Raw genomic sequence first — 16,660 nt, forward strand, 5'->3', positions numbered from 1 at the left:
CCTCAAAATTTGCTCTTCTTTTTCAAAACTGTTTTAACTAACTAAACCCTCTTGCCCTACATGAATTTGAGGATTGGCTTTTCCATTTTAGGGGGAGGAGGCCACGGGAAATTGAATAGGTATTACACTGAATCTGTAGATTGCTTTAAGGAATATTGCCATTTTAACAATATTAAATCTTCCAGTCAAAGAATACAGATGTCTTTCCATTTATTTAGGTCTCATTTAATTTCTTTCATCAGTATTCTGCAGTTTCCAGTGCATAAGTCTTTCACATCCTTAAATGTGCTTCTAGATATTTTATTTCTTTGGATGCTTTCTTAATTTCCACTTAGGACTGTTCATCGCTAGTATACAGGAACATAACTGATTTTTTCTGTGTTTTGATCTTGCACCCTGCAACTTTGCTGAATTTGCTTAATTAGCTCTAGTAGTTTTTGCATGTATGCAAAAAGTTGAGGAATTTTTTTAACATATAGAATTATGTCACTTACAACAGAGATAGCTTTACTTCTTCCTTTCCAATTTAGATGCCTTTCATTTCTCTTCCTAGCCTAATTGCTCTGGATAGGACTTTCAGTACAATGTTGAATAGTAATGATGAAAGCAGACATCCTTGTCTTGCTCCTGGTCTTAAAGAGAAAGTTCCCAGTCCTTTACCATGGAAAATGATGTTAGTTGTAGGTTTTTCATAAATGCTTTTTGCCCTTCTATTCTTAGTCTTCTGAGTCTTTTTGCTGTGAATGGTGTTGAATTTTATCTAATGTTCTTTCTACATATATTGAGATGCTCATACGGATTTTTACACCCTTTGTTCTATTAATGTGGTTTATTATACTGATTTTCGAAGTGGTTTCCATCAGAGTTATAGTTAATATTCTAAGTCTATAACAAACTAGTTTGAACTAACACCAGCTTAGCTTCAGTAGCCTGCAATAAATCTGTCCCTACCCAGCTCTGTATCCCAGTTTATGCTGTTACTGTCAAAAATTACATTTTATACATTGTGTACACATTAATATATATTTAAAATTACTGTTTTAGAAATTTGTCTTTTAAATCATGTAAGAAAGACAAAGAAGAGTTACAAGCCAAAATTACAGTGATACTGATTTTGTATTGATCTATAGTTACCTTTATCAGTGATCCTGTTTTAATTCATTTATTTTGCTGTACTGGCTGCATCAGGTCTTCGCTGCAGCATACAGGATCTTCACTGCATCATGTGGGATCTTTCACTGCAGCACACACTCGAGTTGTGGCATGCAGGCTCATCAGTTGTGACACAGTTGCTCTGTGGCATGTAGGATCTTAGTTTCCCAACCCAGGATTGAACCCATGTCCCCTGCACTGCAAGGTACATTCTTAACCACTGGACCACAGCAAAGTCCCTACAAGTGATCTTTATTTCTTCATATGGCTTTGAGTTATTGCCGAGTGTTCCTTTGTTTCAGGCTGAAGGACTCTCTTTAGCATTTCTTGTGGGGCAAGTCCAGCAAGTCTAGCAATGAACTCCTTTAGCTTTCATTTATCTAAAAACATCTTTATTCCTCCCTTCTTTTTGAAGTATAGCTTCGCCAAATATGGAATTCCTGGCTGACAACTCTTTTCTTTCAGCATTTCAAATATATCATCCTGCTGACTTCTGGCCTCCATGGTCTTGATGATAAACTGGCAATTTATCTTACTGAGAAGCCCTTGGATGTGACAAGTTGATTGTTGATATTTACAAAGCTCTCTCTTTGGCGTCCAACAACTTAATTATAATGTATCTAGGTGTAGATTTCTTGGTGTTTATTCTACTTGGAGTTCATTAGGCTTCTCGGTTATATAAATTAATATCTTCCATAAAGTCTGGGAAGTTAACAGACCTGTTTCTTCAAATAATCTTTCTAACCCTTTCTTTCTCTCTTCCCCTTCTGAGACTCCCATAATGTATACACTGTGAAACCCGATGGTGTCCTACAGGTCACTCAGGCTCTGCCCCTTTTACTTCACTCTTTTTGCTTTCTACACCTCAGACTAATCGTAATTGTCCTAGCTTCACAATTGTTGATTCTCTCTTCTGCCTACTAAAATCACCTGCTGAAGCCCTTTAGTTTTTCATTTGCTTGTTTTTAATTTCCGCTATTATAACTTTCAGCTCCAGTATATCAACTTGGTTCCGTGTTATAGCTCCTATCTCTGTACTGATATTCCCTACTTGATTTTACACCATTCTCCTGATTACGTTTAGTTGTTTATTCATGGTTTCCTTTTGCTCTTTTAAAATATTTAAGACAGTAAATGTAGAGACTTACCTACTAAGTCTAAATATCTGGGCTTCTTCATGGATGACTCCTATCAGTTTCTTTCTTCTTTATCGGCAGGTTAGACTTTCCTGTTTCTTTGTATGCTTTGTAATTTTTTTACTGAGAACTGGACAATCCAATAATGGTTTCACATTCCAAAAATATAAGGAGATCCTACAATTCAACAACAAACAACCCAATTTTGCAAAATGGGGAAAGAACCTAGAATAGACATTTCTTCAGAATAGGTATTTAGTTGGCTAACAGAAATGCAGAAAAGGTATCTAGTATCATTAGTTATCAAGGAAATACAAATGGAAATCACAGTGAGATACTACTTTCTACCCAGTAGGATGGTTGTAATAAAAAAATAAAAATAAAATTTTTTTAAGAAAACAGAAAATAACAAATGTTGTTTAAGATGTGGAGAAGTAGGAATTCTCATATACTCCACTGGAAATGTTAAACAGTGTAACCATTGTTACACTGTGAAAAAAGGCTTGTTCCTCAAAAAGTAATACATGGAATTATCATATAATCCAGTAATTCAATTATTAGGTATATATCCAAAAGAACTGAAAAAAAATACTCAAATACTTGTTCACAAATCTTTCAGTTCAGTTCAGTTCAGTTCAGTCACTCAGTCGTGTCTGACTCTTTGCGATCCCATGAATTGCAGCACGCCAGGCCTCCCTGTCCATCACCAACTCCGGGAGTTCACCCAAACTCATGTCCATCGAGTCAGTGATGCCATCCAGTTATCTCATCCTCTGTCATCCCCTTCTCCTCCTGCCCCCAATCCCTCCCAGCATCAGAGTCTTTTCTAATGAGTCAACTCTTTGCATGAGCTGGCCAAAGTATTGGAGTTTCAGCTTTAGCATCAGGCCTTCCAATGAACACCCAGGACTGATCTCCTGGGTGGTTGGATGGACTGGTTGGATCTCCTTGCAATCCAAGGGACTCTCAAGAGTCTTCTCCAACACCACAGTTCAAAAGCATCAATTCTTCAGCACTCAGCTTTCTTCACAGTCCAACTCTCACATCCATACATACATGACCACTGGAAAAACCATAGCCTTGACTAGACGGACCTTTGTTGGCAAAGTAATGTCTCTGCTTTTGAATGTGCTATCAAGATTGGTCATAACTTTCCTTCCAAGGAGTAAGCGTCTTTTAATTTCATGGCTGCAATCACCATCTGCAGTGATTTTGGAGCCCCCAAAAATTAAGTCTGACACTGTTTCCACTGTTTCCCCATCTGTTTCCCATGAAGTGATGGGACCAGATGCCATGATCTTCGTTTTCTGAATGTGGAGCTTTAATAGCAACATTATTCACAATAGCCAAAAGCTATGAACACTCCAAATGTCTACCAACAGAGGAATGGATAAACAAATTGTGATATGTACATACAAGGGACTATTATTCAGCCATAAAAAGGAAAGAAATATTGATCATTTGGGTGCACTTTGAAAACATTAGATGAAAGAAGCAAGAAACAAAAAGCTACTTATTGTATGCTTTGTATCTGAAATAGCCAGAAGAGGTAAATCCACAGAGACAGTAGGCAGATTTATGGTTACCAGGGAAAGAGGAGAAGAGGGAAATCAAGTGTGATTACTTAATGGATATGAGGTGTTTTGGAGTGATAAAGTTTTGAAACTAAAAAGAGATGGTAATTGCACACACTGTGAATATCCTAAATGCCTCTGAATTGCACATTTTAAAATGGTTAACTGTATGTGGTATGAATTTCACCTCAATTTAAAAAAGAAAAAAACTTCTACTGTGGTTTACATTATGCCTCTAAATCAACCCTAAGCCTCAGAGCTTCATATTTCAACTTCACTGCTTTATCTCCTGAAAAAAATCACTTCTACTAAACTGTATTCTGGCATCATGTACTTGGCTTGAACTGAGTAACATTACAAGTATCAGCCATAAGAAAATCACTACTGTAGCTATCAAAAGGCTGTTACTGAAAGAATGCTGTCTTCCCTGTTACCCAGTGCACTCTTCACAAGGACCTGTAGGAGTCATTCCTCTCAGGCCTCATTTCCTAAAAAGCTTCCTACATAAACAGTACTTTTTTTGGCCACGCTGCATGGCTTGTGGAATCTGAGTTTACCAACCAGTGACTGAGTCAGGACCCTCAGCACTGAAAGGACAGAGTCCTAACCACTGGATCACCAGGGAATTCCCTAAACAGGATGTTTTTAAACCTTAAAGACACTACATAACTTCAAATGATTGCACTGAGGTGTTGAGGGGGACCTATGGGCTAACCAGGTGGCACTAGTGGTAAAGAATATTCCTGCCAATGAAGGAGATGTGGGTTTGATCCCTGGGTAGGAAAGATCCCCTGGAGAAGGAAATGACTGCCCACTCCAGCACTGTTGCCTAGAGAATCCCATGGACAGAGGAGCCTAGTGGGCTATAGTCCACGTGGTAAAAAGCGTCAGACATGACTGAGTGACTGAACACACACATACATGTTCCACCTATACCACCTTCTTCCAAATCTCCAGTGTGAGCAGTAAGTCTTTAGACTTTCTCAAGTACCTGATCTGGGAGAATAAAAAGAGAAGTAAGAAAAAGTAAACAAAACTGAGTCACACTGATGTCAGAAGACTGAGGTAAAGGTCTTAAGACTCCTGCAGTTGAGGTCTGCAAACACCATGAACCCAGACCCCAACTCCAGTTTCTTGGAGGCTCTCCCTCAGGAGACCTGCTCTTAGATCAGTGTGATGTTTCAATCTGTGGCATCCCTTAATTTGAGCCAGTTGTTTCTCTGAAGCTCAGGTGCAAATTTATGGCCCGTATTCAATAACAAGGACAGACCTTGTTAACTCATTTCTGCAGCCTTTAACTTATTCTGTCCCCTTAGTTTCACCTTCACAATTTTATTTTTTCCCCTGTATTTCTATTAACCTCTCATTTTTTTAGGACAAGATGGAATATAAATAACAAGAAAATAAAAACAAGTGTCATATTACCAATCTGTATGGAAAATAAGCAACCTGTCTACAAACATAACTGCCGTCCACCTCTGTGCAATGTTTTCATTACAAAATCATCAGCTCAGCTTTCAATCAATGATTTGAAATCATGGCACTTAAAAGAAACCTTAATCTAAAGTTGTCTACTGTTCAGTTCCTTTCTTAGATCAGGGAAAATTACTAATACTTGAGAGAACTAGTTTTTGGTAAAATTGTTTCCTCCATTTTATTTGTTTTTGTTCAGCCACTAAGACGTGTCTGACTCTTTGTGACCCCATGGACTGCAGCACGCCAGGTTTCCCTGCCCTTCACTATCTCCCAGAGCTTGCTCAAACTCACGTCCACTGAGTCGAAGATGCCATCCAACCATCTCATCCTCTGTCATACCCTTCTCCTCCTGCCTTCAATCTTTCCCAGCATCAGGGTCTTTTCCAGCGAGTCGGCTCTTTGCATCAGGTGGCCAAAGTACTGGAGCTTCAGCTTCAGCATCAGTCCTTCCAATGAATATTCAGGGTTGATATCCTTTAGGACTGACTGGTTTGATCTCCTTGCAGTCCAAGGGACTTTCAAGAGTCTTCTCCACAATTCAAAAGCATCACTTCTTTAGGGCTCAGCCTTCCTTATGGTCCAACTATCATATCCACACAAGACTACAGGAAAAACCATAGCTTTGACTATAATGACCTTTGTTGGCAAAGTGATATCTCTGCTTTTTAATATGCTGTTGAGGTTTGTCATAGCTTTCCTTCCAAGGAGGAAGCATCTTTTAACTTCATAGCTGCAGTCACCGCCCACAGTGATTTTGGAGCCCAGAAAAATAAAATCTGTCACTGTTTCCACTTTTTCCCCTTCTATTTGCCATGAGGTGATGGGACCGGATGCCATCATCCTAGTTTTCTAAATGTTGAGTTGTAAGCCAGTTTTTTTTTCACTCTCCTCTTTCCTTTTATCCTTTTAACAATGGTTCATTGTATACATATGCTTTATTGTCAGCTTCAAATCCATTTTGAAAATAAGCAAAGTTAACCAGAGGATGAAAAAATAACTCAATGGTCACTGCTTCCTTTCTTTCTCCCATTCCACCTTCCTCTACCATTAGAAGCCCAGTGTATACAATTTTCATCAGTGAACACAAATCTCTTTAGTAGTATCTTGAAAAAATGTACAATAGTGCTTATGAACAAAGAATAATATGACCAATTAAACACTTCTAAGTAAAACATAAGTCAAAGAAGAAATCTCAAGAGAAACTTTAAAATACTTTAAATGAAAACAAAAATAGAACTTAACAAAATTTGCGAGATGCAGAGAATGCAGTGATTAGAGAAAAATTTATAGCACTGAATGCATATGCTAGAAAAGAAGGATCTAAAATCAATAATATAAGCTTCCACCTTAGGAAACTAGAAAAAGAAGAGCAAATTAAATCCAAAATAAGCAGTGGTGAAAAATAATAAAAATTAGAGTGAAAAATCAATGAAATTGAAAACAGAAAATCAATAGAGAAAAATCAATGAAACCAAAAACGGTCTTTGAAAATATCTCTAAAATTAAGGAACTCTTAGCCAGATTAAAAAAGATAGAAGACACAAATTAACAATATTAGAAATGAAAATGGGGCCATTACTACTGATCCCATGAACTTAAATGGATAATAAAGGAATATTATGGACAACTCAAAGCCCATAAATTTGATAACCTAGATAAAAGGGACCATTACCTTGAAAGACACAATCTACCAAAACTCATACAAGGAAAAATAGGCATCTATCCATTAAAGAAATAGAATCAATAATGTATTACCTTCCAAAACAGAAATACCAGGCCCAGATGGGTTCATTGGTAAAGTCTACCAAACATTTAAGGAAGAAACTATACCAATTCTCTACCATCTCTTCCAGAAGACAGAAGCAGAGAGAAAACTTTCTGTCTTCTTCCATGGAGCCAGCATTACCCTAATATTAAAACCATACAAAGACACCATAAGAAAGGAAAGCTATAGACCAACGTCTTCATGGACATAGACACAAAAGTCCTTAACAAAATATTAGGAAATCAAGTCCAACAATGTATAAAAAAGCATGTGGTACAGAGGATGAGCAACAGCATGGGCTGAAAAGGCCTGGGTCTGAGCTTCAGGCTGTCATATACTATTTAGTGGCCTTGAGGAAGTCACTAAAAACTTCTTTTATCATAATTGACACCGGCCTACCTACTATATGGGGCTTCCCTGGTGGCTCAGATGGTAAAGTAATGCAGGAGACCCAGGTTTGATCCCTGGGTCAAGACGATCCCCTGGAGAAAGGAATGGCTACCCACCCCAATATTCTTGTCTGGAGAATCCCACTGACAGGGGAGCCTGGCAGGCTAGAGTCCATGTCCATTGAGTAGCAGAGTCAGACACGACTGAGAGACTTTCACTTTCATTTACCTACTGATTTAAAGGAATCAAATGAGAAAAAAAAAAAATGTGCAGAAGTACATCAAATTATATTGTTACTCCAAATAAGGAAGCACTAATTTAATGAACAGCAGCAATGTTACCTTGAGTGACAAGAATCAAGAGAGGGAATTGATTAAATCAAAGCCACAGGTTTAATCTTGGACGGGCTTCAAATTCACACTGGTATTCATGGGCTTCCGGTGGTTCAGATGGTAAAGAATCTGCCTGCAGTGGGGCACACCTGGGTTTGACCCTGGGTTGTGAAGATCCCCTGGAGGAAGGCATGGCAACCCACTCCAGTATTCTTGTCTGGAGAATCCCCACGGACAGAGGAGCCTGGCATGTTACAGTCCATAGGGTCGCAAAGAGTCAGACACGACTGAGCGACTAAGCACAGCACAGTATATTCATGGCAACAGACTGCGGCTCCAAGCCTAAGTAGCCATCTCTGGAATGCAAAGACACCATCAGGACCCACACACACTCTCCCAAGAAAACGACATTTAGGTTCAGATCCTGCAGACAACGGCAGGACACCCCATTTCTGAGGCACCACCTAAGTAGTTGACAACACTGCCATCCGATGCTCTTGCAGAGGCTGCATTTATTTTCCTTACATGTTCTGGCAGACCGCTTGACTAGAACCTATTACATAGCCACCAATTTATTTGAAACGTGGAGAAAACACAAAAAAATCATTACTCATGGGGTATGTCACAGTTAATGGTACTTAATCAAACTTTCTTCCCCTCATGTAGAAAACCAGCCACATAAATAACCGTATCAGGGATCAATGGAGCCATATGTCTCAACCCTTGAAAAAAGCTACTGGCAGAATGCTGCTCAGATTTTCTGCTGTGCTTAAAGAAAACTATTTTCAGAGAAAGGAACTGTATTTTTATTTGGAAAGAGAAATCCATAATCTCTTTCCTCAATGTGTTTTCTATACCATAATTACATTCTTTTATATGTGTACACACACATTAACACAAGTGCACTTGATCAGAAATACTCATATAAAAAATTTAGTTTAGTATCATAAAACACAAGGGCTTCCCCAATGGCTCAGTGGTAAAAGAATCTGCCTGCAATGCAGAAAAATTCAGGTTGATCCCGGGGTGGGGAAGATCCCCTGGAGGAGTAAATGGCAACCCACTCCAGGATTCTTGCCAGGAAAATCCCATGCACAGAGGAGCCTGGTGGGCTACAGCCCTTGGGGCTGCAAAGAGTCAGACACAACTGAGCACACACACACATGAAATATGAAAATGAAGCTTTAGGAATTTCCTTTGACAATTTAAGAAAGCAAATTTCATTTAGAAATGTTTCCGTACATCTATATAGCATACCTATACTTACAAAAAATGTCTGATCACCTGAACTCATGTCTGTTGAATAAAATGAAGGGAAAGCACCCCCTCCATAAATGGCCAAGTTATTTAACCAAATTATCTAAATGTGGGTGTTCACACTGCCTTTATTAGAGCCAGTATCACCAAAATTCAAGCACCACGTATTTTTCTGTCCTCTCCAAAGCTAAACTCCATAGGGAGCGTCATTCTTAAGCTCCTCAACAATTCAGTATTTCCACGGTGAAACTTACTTAACCGAGTGCCGAGTGCTGTTATAAGGCTCCCAGGTAGCAGCATTCCTCAGTGCGAAGGCAACTTTTGTCAGCTAACAATACCTTAAACATAAAGGGATGCGGTGGCTATCTACGGTGGGTATCATCTAGCCTTCTCTGATTTAAGACTGCAATGGCATGCTTAAACTTTTCTTTCTGAAATGCCTGAACATATTTTCTTGAATTCCTGAAAAAATATATTTGACTAGATTAGGTCATTAACCCAAGATCAAAACATACACTATTATTAATAGCTATTACTTGGACAGCAGTTACTGTGTGGCCTGAGCTGTTTCAACAAGTTCATACAATTTGCCTTTCACTGTTTTACTTTGAAGATTGCAAAGGTTTCATTTTTTAATGAAGAGTCTAACAGACAGAAAAATACTGGGGAGTCACAGGACTATCAGGTAAAGCACAGGGAATACAGTCAACAATACTTGGTAATAACTCTGTATCTGACAGATGGTAACTAGATTTAATCCTACTGGTCATTTTGCAAATGTATAAAAGGACCAAGTCACTACGTTGCACACCTGAAACCAACATTGTTTGTCAACTATAATTCAACGTTTAAAATGCTGGAGAGGAAGGAAGGCTGAAGTGAAATTCCCCCAGACAGAGTCAACCTTATTTCACTCATAAAGGAACAGAGCCAGGGCCAAACACAAGGGGAAGGGGACTGCTGCGGAGTCCATCGGCAGAGGTGGCCCCTGAAGTCGTGTATGTACCAAATGTTACCCGATGCGGTTTTAGCTCAGGGTTTCTCAACCTCTACACTACTGATATTATCAAAGGAAAACTATTCCAACACTTGTTAAACCGATAAGGAAGATTTTATTCAGGATTACTGCAATGGATGTAGACTATTGAAAAAAGGAGAGAGAGATTAGGTTCAACTCTAAACACAGCAAAGAGCTGGGAATTTACACTAAGAAAAAGCATGAGGGAGTCAGGAGATGGAAAATTACTAAGACATCAAGGGTCGGGGGATTCTTGGGGCTTCCCTGGTAGTCCAGTGGTTAAGAATCTGCCTTCCAATGCAGGGAATAAGGGCTTCATCCCTGTTTGAAGAACTAAGATCCCACACGTTGCTGGGGGCAACCAAGCTACATGCCACAACTACTGAGCCCAGGTGCTCTGGAGCCCGAGTGCCACAAACAGAGAGAAGCCCGCACATCACAACCGAGACCAAGGCAGCCAAATAAATAATTTTTTTTTTAAATTTTTAAAGAGTAGGGGGATTCTTACTAGACTGACCTAACTTGCTGAACACAGGCCAGGGGTAATTAGACATCAAGGGTAGGGGATAAGGCATTTGATCAGACATCAGGGTGATCAGGTAGGAAAAGTGGGGGTATTTTCACTAAACTGATGCAAGAGAATTCTTACTAAAACTAGGTCAGGCAGGCTAAAGACAGGATGGGAGCCAAGGCGAAGGCCCAATCTAGAAAGCAGCTTAGAGGCGCCCAACTACAGCTTGGGAAGGAAGCGGTCTTTGTTATCATCTTGGATCGGTTAAACCTTTGTCCTGAGAGGTCTCTGTGTGCTTTTGAGGATGCTGAACAGCATCTCTGGCCTCACCTACAGACTCCCAGGGGCACTCCTATCCCCTCCACCCCAAGAGTGACAATCAAACGTGCCTTGGGAGACTGAGGGCTTCCCGGGTGGCTCAGCGGTAAAGAACCACCCGCCAGTGCAGGAGCTGCAGGAGACACAGGTTCGGTCCCCAGGTTGGGAAGATCCCTTGGGGAAGGAAATGGCAACCCACTCCAGTATTCCTGGTGGGGTAATCCCAGGGAAAGAGGAGCCCGGGGGGTTACAGCCCATGGGGTCACAAAGAGTCGGTTACGACTGAGCACACACATTTTGAGACACTGAAACCACTGCTTTAGACCAGGGGTTGGCAAATTTCACATGTAAAGGGCCAGACAGTAAGTAGTCTCAGCTTTAAAGAATACATGTACATATTCTTCCTCCTCTTTCTTCAAGAGTTCACCTTCCCGTGCAGGGGGTGTGGGTTCAATCCCTGGTCAGGGAACTAAGATCCTACAAGCTTCACGGCCAAAGAAAAAATAAAAACCAGAATATAAAAATGTTTAAACTACTTTTAGCTGGTGATCATAAAAAACAAACAAACCAAAACAAAACAAAACCACCCACGCAACAGGCCAGATTTGATCACTGTTTGCCAAACTCTATTTCAGACTGAGTATCAGACTGAGTATCACTTTTCAAGTAGCTGTAAATAGTATACAGATAGATATTTAACAAAATACAGATTTACTTAAAACTATGATTTGGGTCGTAGGTAACTGTCTAACAATATCATTTCCTCAAATGAGGAAGAACAGAATCCGAGGCAGAATCTTGTGGCAGACCACGTTTGTTTCTACATTTGTTTGAAAAGTACACTGATTCACAAGAGCCTGGGGAAAACAGCTCAAAGCGCTCCCACCAATCTGCCCTTTCGCTTCTGAACGCAGCCCAAACCCTTCATTCCCATCCCTACGTCTCCAAATCCCCAACTGTATATCGCTGACTGAGGAGTTTGCTTTTGTTGCTGTTTCGTAACCGACACTACTTTGGTTTATAGAACATGTTTTCCACACTCTCTCGCCTTATCTAACATTCTGCAATGCATCTCTAAAATTAATCTATCCCAGGCTACAGAGTCTATGAATATGAAATAGGTTACTGGGACACCTTATACTGATCAAGGGTCAGTTTCATGAACCCATCCATGCACTCCACAATCATTTCAACTTTTGCCTCTAGAAAAAAATATGAACTCATATTTTAAGAAGATTACCCTGGAAACAATGACAAGCTAAAAATGACCCTAGAACCATCTAATACTACAATCTAGCTACTGAATGTGAGAATTGAAGCTATGTGGTGCTCTTGTTTTTAACAGTTACAATAAATACCACTGGGGGGAAAAAAAGACCCAGAATTTTTATTTCAGTTTACTAGATTCCATTAAGCAAGGTCTAACACTCAGCAGATTCATAAGGGTTATCTCCCTTTAAGTGATTTCACTTTCTTACAGTATGAAATGATAAAGGTTGATAAAAGGAGAGATTACATTTCTAAAAAAATAAATAAATAAGAACAGGAAAGCAAAGCTAAAAGAAACAGCAGCTATAATTTATTTCTCTGTGAGTCTCAGGTCTCCTTAGGTGTTTTCCTGCTTTGGCTCTTCAAATCCAGCCTAAGCTAAAATGAAGAGGTATGGTAGATGCTGTTACACATACACCAGTTCCCAAAGACCCCAGCAGGGTAAAGACCAAAAGGAAGCAAAACTAAAAGAAGATAAAACAGGAGAGCTGGGTTCGATCCCTGGTTTGGGAAGATCCCCTGGAGAAGGGAATGGCAACCTACTCTAGTATTCTTGTCTGAAGAAACCCATGGACAGAGTAGAGCCTGGTGGGCTACAGTCCATGGGGTTGCAAAGAGTCGGACACAACTGAGCGATTTTCACTCACTCACTCAAATTACTAGGAAAAATGGAGAAAATACCTCTAAACAAATTCAGTAAAACATGTCTAACCTTAAAGGATCCATCTGTTGTGTGCTTATTCTTCTTCGATACAAAAGCAACATTAAAATTTCTCCTTTGGGAATTCCCTGGAGGTCCAGAGGTTAGGACTCAGCACTTTCATTTCCAGAGCCAGGGCTCAATCCCTGGTTGGGGAACTAAGGTCCCGTAAGCTGCATGGCATAGTGGGAAGAGGAAATCATTTCCAGAGCCAGGGCTCAATCCCTGGCTGGGGAACTAAGGTCCCGTAAGATGCATGGCATAGTGGGAAGAGGAAATCATTTCCAGAGCCAGGGCTCAATCCCTGGTTGGGGAACTAAGGTCCCGTAAGCTGCATGGCATAGTGGGAAGAGGAAATCATTTCCAGAGCCAGGGCTCAATCCCTGGCTGGGGGACTAAGATCCCGTAAACTGCATGGCATAGTGGGAAGAGGAAATCATTTCCAGAGCCAGGGCTCAATCCCTGGCTGGGGGACTAAGATCCCGTAAGCTGCATGGCATAGTGGGAAGAGAAAATCATTTCCAGAGCCAGGGCTCAATCCCTGCTTGGGGAACTAAGGTCCCGTAAGCTGCATGGCATAGTGGGAAGAGAAAATCATTTCCAGAGCCAGGGCTCAATCCCTGCTTGGGGAACTAAGGTCCCATAAGCTGCATGGCATAGTGGGAAGAGGAAAAAAAAATCTCCTTTGATGCTAGCAAAGCAGCAGCTTAGCATATTCTTTTTTTGTTTTGTTTTGGTTTTTTTGGCCTCCAAACAAGGCTTCCAGGGATTTCAGTTCCCCGACCAGGGATCTAACCTGAGCCTTTGACAGTGAAGTTCAAGAGTCCTGACCACTGGACCACAAGGGATTTCCCAGAAGACCTATTCTTTATTTTCAACTTAAATTATTTTTAAATTATAAAACAATATATAATCACTGCAGAAAATATAGAGAGAGAAAATATAAAGAAAATAATTATCACTCAAAGCACCACCACATGAAAAACTATTTTTAAAGCTTTAATATATTTCTTGGTAGTCTTTTTTCCATACTTTCTAGTAATTTCACAAATTTTACAAAGTCAGAAGTACAATATATGTGAATGTCATACACACATTTAGCAAAACATTTGGCAACAGATTGCAACAAATAAGAGATCTATACCTTTAATTTTGTCTGCTCATTCTTTTATAAATCTATCATAAAAACCCAGAAATCTAAACAAAATTAAATAAAAATATACTGTCTTTCATTGAAGATTACTTCTAATAGTGAACAATTGGAACTAGCAAAGTGCTCAGTAATAAAAGAAGGACTGTGCTGTGCTTAGTTGCTCAGTCGTGTCTGACTCTTTGAGACCGCAGAGACTGCAGCCCGCCAGGCTCCTCTGTCCATGGGGATTCTCCAGGCAAGAACACTGGAGTGGTTTGCCATGCCTCCTCCAGGGGATCTTCCCAACCCAGGGATCAAACCCAGGTCTCCTGCATTGCAGGTGGATTCTTTACTGACTGAGCCACCAGGGTAGCCCAAAAGAAGGATTAAACATATATATAAGGGAAATCCATATAATGGAATGAGAGACAACTATTAAAATTTGATTTTTTTGAAGAATTTAAAAAAATTAAATCTTGATTCCTTCTCCTTTCATTAAATTTTACATCCTGAGCATTTTCCCAAATCATTTAATTCTCAAAAAAATCTAATTTATAAAATTTAGATTTCTTAATATCTACTGTAAACTGTTCCAGCAATCTACATTCCCACCAGTAGATTCTTGGGTACATATATATATTTTTTAATTTATTATTTTTTTTGCTTTTATTTTTTATTTATTTATTTTAATTGGAGGCTAATTACTTTACAATATTGTAGTGGTTTTGCCATACATTGACATGAATCAGCCACGGGTGTACATGTGATCCCCATCCTGAACCCCCCTCCCACCTCCCTGCCCATCCCATCCCTCAGGGTCATCCCAGTGCACCAGCCCCGAGCGTCCTGTATCATGCATCGAACCTGGACTGGCGATCTATTTCACAAATGGTACTATACATGTTTCAATGCTATTCTCTCAAATCATCCCACCCTTGTCTTCTCCCACAGAGTCCAAAAGTCTATTCTTTACATCTGTGTCTCTTTCGCTGTCTCGCATATAGGGTCTTCATTACCATCTTTCTAAATTCCATATATATGCGTTAATATACTATATTGGTGTTTTTCTTTCTGACTTACTTCACTCTGTATAATAATAGGCTCCAGTTTCATCCACCTCATTAGAACCAATTCAAATGCATTCTTTTTAATAGCAGAGTAATATTCCATTGTGTGTATGTACCACAGCTTTCTTATCCAGTTGTCTGCTGATGGACATCTAGGTTGCTTCTATGTCCTAGCTATTGTAAACAGTACTGCAATGAACACTGGGGTACATGTGTCTATTTCAATTCTGGTTTCCTTGGTGTGTATGCCCAACAGTGGGACTGCTGGGTCATATGGCAGTTCTATTTCCAGTTTTTTAAGGAACCTCCACACTGTTCTCCATAGTGGCTGTACTAGTTTGCATTCCCACCAAACAGTGTAACAGGGTTCTCTGGGGCACATCTTAATGAGACTTTAGAAGGTATCTTTTTTTTTTTTTTTTTTTTAGTTTTTATCTATTTATTTATGGCTGTGCTGGGTCTTCATTGCTGCTCACAAGCTTTCTCCAGTTGGGGGGCACAGTGGCTTGTCTTGCTGCAGAGCCCCAGTGTCTGGGGTCCTGGCTCCAGCCACTGAGCCATAGCCTCTCAAGGGGGGTGCAGGGGGAGGGCCCCAAGGGCACTTATGCTTCCGGGTGACCCCCCCCCAACCTGCCCTGCCTGGTCTTATCCTGATATTTTATTAAACAAGTCTTTTTAAACCTCCCCCACCCCCAAAAGAGCCCACTCACAGGCCCCAGAGTGCATGAGCGTCAGCGGTTGCATCACACGGGCTCAGTGGCCCTGCAGCACGTGGGTCTTCCCGGATCAGGGACCAAACCCACGTCCCCTGTGCTGGCAGGCAGATTCCCAACCACTGGACCACCAGGGAAGTCTAGTATACTCTTTTTTAATGCATTTATTTTTACCTTTTGAGACAATTATTTATTTTGTTATTACTTTTAACATTTCCCCACTTTTTAAATCTTGAAAAATTTCAAGACCAACAGTAAAAGATGAAGGAATAGTACAATTAACATCCATATACTAAGAACGTATACTCTTAAATCAACAAGTGCAAATATCTAGAAGAAAATGATTCATGAAAGTAATTATTTAGATTTTTTAGGTGCCTGCAATTAAATCTCCTTAAAATACCCAAAAAAGTTGCTGATTTTATATAAAATAGCTAGGATCACAAAGAGGTAAGGTTCTTTTCAAAGTTACATTATATACATACTTTTTTAAAATGCTGACATACTGTTCTGCCAATTTCTTACTAATCTGTCTATGACCACTGAAGAGGAAATCATCCTAAGCTATGTAGAAGCTTCTGGTTACCACTCAGTATCTATCCTCTCCTTCTTTATTAACAGAACCCCAATTGTGTAGCAAGAAGCAAAGACCAAAAGCATAAAAACAGTATCTCCCAGTCTCCCCTGCAGCAGAGGCGATGCTGTGATAACTGTCTCATCAAGGGGTAGAAAGTAATACCCTCGGAAGGCCTTTCAGGAAAGTCCCTGAAAGGTATAAAGGCTGGAGGCACACTGCTGGCCAGCTCCTTTTTGCTTTTTTGACCTTCTCCTCTTTCCTGGAGTGAGGGCC

At 40.1% G+C, this 16,660-nt stretch overlaps 1 protein-coding gene across 7 annotated transcripts in view; it reads right to left on the minus strand.

Annotated features, from left to right (window-relative positions):
- FHIP1A (FHF complex subunit HOOK interacting protein 1A) overlaps positions 1-16,660 on the minus strand; it is a 308,399-nt gene that overhangs the window by 199,458 nt on the left and 92,281 nt on the right. Inside the window, exon 1 of one of the 7 annotated variants that reach the window (XM_070769005.1) lies at positions 2,301-6,559. The exons of the other annotated variants lie outside the window; for them this stretch is intronic. The gene's annotated coding sequence lies outside the window, so the exon portion shown is untranslated. Of the gene's footprint in view, positions 1-2,300; positions 6,560-16,660 lie in introns of those variants that run through there. 7 annotated transcript variants of the gene reach the window in all.

The sequence above is a fragment of the Bos indicus genome, chromosome 17, assembly GCF_029378745.1.
Source record: "Bos indicus isolate NIAB-ARS_2022 breed Sahiwal x Tharparkar chromosome 17, NIAB-ARS_B.indTharparkar_mat_pri_1.0, whole genome shotgun sequence".
NCBI classification, from domain to species: domain Eukaryota; kingdom Metazoa; phylum Chordata; class Mammalia; order Artiodactyla; family Bovidae; genus Bos; species Bos indicus.